Below are 6,000 nucleotides of genomic sequence, written 5' to 3'. Positions count from 1 at the left end.
GTCTGCGTTCTTGTTTAGTAATTCATGTTTCCTGTTTTATTGTGAAAGTCTTTGTCGTATGTTAGTGTGTGCAGCTTGGTTCCCCCCGTCTCGTTAGCCCTGATCTCTCCCAGCTGTGTCTCCCTTCTGTTGCCCATTCCCTCATTACTACCCTATGTATTTAAGCCCTGTGTTTTCCCATGCTCGGTGTCGCATCGTACCCTCAGATCCTGCCTGTGTGTTCCTGCTTGGTTTCATGGTTTGGTTTCATGGTTTGGTTTCTGTTTTTGTTTCATGCCAGCAATAAAAGCTGTGGTTTTCAGTTACATTTCGTCTCGGAGTCCTGCATTTGGATCCACATTTCCACCTGCCCACACACAGAGCCCTGACACACTCAGTTTATTTGTGTTTTTCTTTTTCTATTTGTTATTTTCTTTGCCGCACTAGAAAGGCAGCAGAGTCGGGACTCAGATCTGCAGCAACACCTTCATTGTTATTGTTATTATTGTTGTTAGTACTGTTGTTGTTATGATTGATATTGTTACTGTTATTATAGTCAGTTTTATTATTATTATCATTTTTATTTTTTTAATATATTTGTTTATCTTTATTATTAGTAGTAGTAATGTTGTTGTTTATACTGTTATTGTTATTATTATTACTGGTATTTTTGACATTATTATTATTATTTTGTTATATTGTCATTATTAGTAGAAGTAGTATTAGTTATATTATATTATTATTTAAAATACAATTGTTATTATCATTATTATTATTATTATTATTATTATTAATACATTTTTACACATGACACTTTTTTGTATGGAAAGGCCAAAGTCTTGATTACTAACATGTTTTTCTTCTTTTAATCTTCCCGATGACAAAGTTAGGATTTAGTTTAAGAAACGGCTGATTGCAGAGTCCTGTTAGAAAATAAGTGTGTTGCATTTATGCAGTGGTTACAGTGGTGACACTTATTAGACTATTAGACTTATTAGACCGAAGGCTGTGCACCAGTTTTTCAGGCTCCTATAGGTGACACCCTCACAGAAAAATTTTATAAAATCAGAAGAAGAAAGAGAACTCTAATATGATGGCTGCACACCAGCTGGACCATTATAACAACATCACATCACATGAGTAACTTCAACATGACGAGACTTCAAGGACTCCAAGAATGTTCATACAGTGAGGATAAATAATGTTTTTTATTATTTATTATAAAATAAAGAAACAATATAGATATATAAAATGCAGCAGGAGCTCCAATAACTAACATGTCAGTTAATTTGACACGTTGATTTAATCTATAATTTCTTTTTCTCTCTTAGCTTTTCAGCTCCACATTTTTGCCATTTCTTCCACACAACTCTTTTCTACAAGCTGAACACACAGTGAAGGTAGGGGAGGGCTGGTGGCATTAAGAGATTTGATTGGGCAATCTAGGGGCCACTTAGTTCTTTCCTTTGGTGAAAGCTGGGCTCTTTAGTTCAGCATGGTACATCTCCAAAGATTCTGCAACATCAAACCCTCTGTCTGCTAATATTACATCACCTGGGCTGAGGCAGTCCAGGTAATTTCAACAATTTTTATTTTTAAACTTTAGTTCTAAACAAAACAAGAAAAATAACATTTATCAGTCGATCTTCACAACGGAAGATTCATTTTCATCTCAGAAGTGTTAGCAACAGTTCTAGAAAAGGAAACAGGTTTGTTCCAGTTTGCAGAAGTGTTAGTACAAATGTTCAAACCACTGCACTGTAAAATCGAATTAGTTCCCAGAACTCAAAAAAACTATGCAAACTCGTTGCCTCAAAAAAATTAAGTAATGTTTACTTAAAATAATAATACTGTATTGCATTTACATAGCACTTTCCGAAATGCTCAAAGCACTTTACAATTCCACTATTCATTCAATCTCACATTCACACACTGGTGGAGGCAAGCTACAGTTGTAGTCACAGCTGCCCTGGGGCACACAGAAGCGAGGCTGCCATATCGCACCATCGGCCCCTCTGGCCATCACCAGTAGGTGAAGTGTCTTGCCCCCACACAACGACCAAGACAGACAGAGCTGGGGATCGAACCGGGAACCTTCCAGTTATAAGAGGAGCTTCCCAACCACCTGAACCACGGCCGGCCTACATGACTGTTAGGACAACTTGTTTGTTGCAAGTATGCAGTACTAAAAGCACTCACACTCAGTTTATTTGTGTTTTTCTTTTTCTATTTGTTATTTTCTTTGCAGCACTAGAAAGGCAGCAGAGTCGGGACTCAGATCTGCAGCAACACCTTCATTGTTATTGTTATTATTGTTGTTAGTACTGTTGTTGTTATGATTGATATTGTTACTGTTATGATCAGTTTTATTATTATTATCATTATTAATTTTTTTTTTACATTTTACATTTTACATTACATTTTTACATTTGTTTATCTTTATTATTATTATTAGTAATGTTGTTGTTTATGTTGTTATTGTTATTATTATTACTGGTATTTTTGACATTATTATTATTATTTTGTTGTTATTGTCATTATTAGTAGAAGTAGTATTAGTTATATCATTTTTATATCAGCCTGGAGTGAACGACATGAAAGCATGGATCCATCCTCCCTCACATTCACAATTCAGGCTGCTGGTGTAACCGTGCGGGGGATATTTTCCTGGTATACTTTGGGACCTTTAAATGCTACAGTCTGAGTATCGTTATGACCACAGTGTACCCTCTTCTGATGGCTGAAAGCAAAAGCGGGTCCAGCTCGGTTGTCAGGCCTACTCACAATTTAACATAATGTAAAATGGTAACATTGTAAACATAATGTCACAATTTAACATAATGTAAAATGGTAACATTGTAAACATAATGTCACACTTTAACATAATGTAAAATGGTAACATTGTAAACATAATGTTACCATTTAACATAATGTAAAATTGTAACATTGTAAACATAATGTCACAATTTAACATAATGTAAAATGGTGACATTGTAAACATAATGTTACCATTTAACATAATGTAAAATGGTAACATTGTAAACATAATGTCACACTTTAACATAATGTAAAATGGTAACATTGTAAACATAATGTCACAATTTAACATAATGTAAAATGGTAACATTGTAAACATAATGTCACAATTTAACATAATGTAAAATGGTAACATTGTAAACATAATGTCACACTTTAACATAATGTAAAATGGTGACATTGTAAACATAATGTTACCATTTAACATAATGTAAAATTGTAACATTGTAAACATAATGTCACACTTTAACATAATGTAAAATGGTGACATTGTAAACATAATGTTACCATTTAATATAATGTAAAATGGTAACATTGTAAACATAATGTTACAATTTAACATAATGTAAAATGGTAACATTGTAAACATAATGTTACCATTTAACATAATGTAAAATGGTAACATTGTAAACATGTCACAATTTAACATAATGTAAAATGGTAACATTGTAAACATAATGTTACCATTTAACATAATGTAAAATGGTAACATTGTAAACATAATGTCACACTTTAACATAATGTAAAATGGTGACATTGTAAACATAATGTTACCATTTAACATAATGTAAAATTGTAACATTGTAAACATAATGTCACAATTTAACATAATGTAAAATGGTGACATTGTAAACATAATGTTACCATTTAACATAATGTAAAATGGTGACATTGTAAACATAATGTTACCATTTTACATTATGTTAAATATAACTAACGGATTTACTTTACCAAATGGACCATCCCGGCCTTGCCGTATTGGTCTATTTGATTCACCTTTGTTTTTATTGTTTATTTTATTTTCACTTGCTACACATAGGACAGACATGACTGGGGGAAAGAAAGGGGAGAAAGAAAGAGGGAAAGAAAAACAGCAGGGAAGAGGAATGGTGATAAAAGGCAAAAACCAAAAACCAACAAAACAAACAGACAAAAAATATATATATCAGTCACTTCAACTCAAAGAAGTCCAGACGCTTTTCTTTCCAAGCTCCTTTGACTGACTGTTAGGACAACTTATTTATTGCAAGCATGCAGTACAAGAATAACTCGATGTTTCTGACTTTGCATTACGAATTGTTTACCCACTGACAAACATTTCAAGTTCTACTAAATTAAAAAACAATTCGTGGTAACCTGATTTTAATTCAAAAAGAATAATTAACAACACTTCTTGTAATGGTGTCAAAATCAGCCCAACTTTTATTTTCAAATGCAAAAAGTAAAAGAAAATCAGCCAACATACTGGACACATATAATTGTCAATATAATTGTTTATAAACAATTATACTGTCATCATTGTTACAGATATGGAAACTTTATTAACAATTTGTCCAAGTAAAAAATGCCCTGCTAATTGTTGGGGTTTTCTCTCCTCTAGCCCTTTCCTTTAAGCTCTTCTTTACATCCCCCACCCCCACCTTTTCTTTTTTCTTAATAATATAACAATAAAAACAATTGGCTGCATTTTAAATGTGTCAGATCAATGTCTTTATTCAAGAATACAAGAAATGGTAATAGCTGCATGTGTGTTTGTGTGTGTGCATAATATGCATACTTTACTTGTTGGATCCAAATCCCACAAGGAATCAAATAAAACAAGAACACAAACAAAAACAAAACAAAAATATATTTCTCTCCCTTCCCAGGTCAGGTTCACGAAAGAATTGCAGCTCTTTATTCCTCTTGTACAGCTCCAGAGTCTGTCAGCCAAAAAGAAACTACTGAGGTTCCAACACCCAGTGTTTCTGTAAACACAGATGAAAATGAACAGTCATCCACATCTAAAAGATTTGTAGATTCGAGGGACCGGTATAATACATCTAGTACATCTTTGTTTAAACCTCAGAACACAAAAAGGGAACAAACCATTGTATACAGATTTAAAAGTGCGCAAAGCAACGAACAGTCACCCTCTGAAACAGCTGAGGTTACCACAACCATTGTTTCTGTAAATACACAGGAACAGTCACCCACCTCAAAAAGATTAGTATATTCAAGGGACCAGTGTATCTACTCTGGTCAAAAGAATCCATGCTTCGTACTGATGTCCACAATTCTTTTTTATTCCTCTCACAATCATGGAGCACCGTGAAAACTAGAAACAAGTAAAATAATATCAATAGCACATATGACATCCATCTCAGCCACTTATTTCTTTTCACAAGGTGCACAAGTGCTTAACAAATAACAGCATAATGTTTTTACCGTGTACGCCTTGTAAAACCAGTAGTAGAAAAGTTGTAGATTCGTGCTCTTGTGGGGGAGACGTATGTTATCCACCACCTCGATAGCTAGCCGAGAGTTCGAGGGTCACTAGAGCCGCCGAGAACGCATGAACTACTTACGGTAGGACGCTTTGCCAAAGTAGGACGTTTTGTCAGAACACCGAGTCCTCAGGAGGATGCAGCCCATGAATTTGGACACGATCTCAGACGCACTTCTGGTGTTGTCATGGCAACCCACACAAACATTTCAGCGTCAGCTACAATGAGACGGAGCCCTTACTGAGACACTGAGCTCAGGTAGAGTGAAAGACAACATTTTTCCGCATCCAAAACAGCAGCGCTGTTCCTGTGACCTCTAGTAAAACCTTTATTTGGGAAAAGGGAGTATTTCATCAAAGCATCCTGCAGAAGTTGAATAAAAATATGCAAATGTTCAAATGATGCAACTTAATGAAGGCTGACAGCAGTTGTACTATTTTACATTGCAGCGAACAGGGGTGACTATTATTTTCAATGTTTTTACAGCATTTTTCACATTGAAAGTGAAATAATATAAATAATGTCTCAATTAAATTGCGTTAATATTTAAAAATACAAAAACTACAGCTTTGTTCACAAGCCAATAAAAATGTACTTGGGCCAGTAAAACTCTGAGCCACTAACCTGCATCTATAGCCTTGAGGATCCAATACTTATATAAGGGTATTATTCATGAGATCCACCTGATTTTTAACCTTAAGCAATTGTGCTTCAGAGA

This window comes from Perissodus microlepis, chromosome 2 (assembly GCF_051167445.1).
Source record: "Perissodus microlepis isolate ML-2025 ecotype Zambia chromosome 2, ASM5116744v1, whole genome shotgun sequence".
NCBI lineage: Eukaryota > Metazoa > Chordata > Actinopteri > Cichliformes > Cichlidae > Perissodus > Perissodus microlepis.
This window is presented reverse-complemented; position numbering follows the sequence as displayed.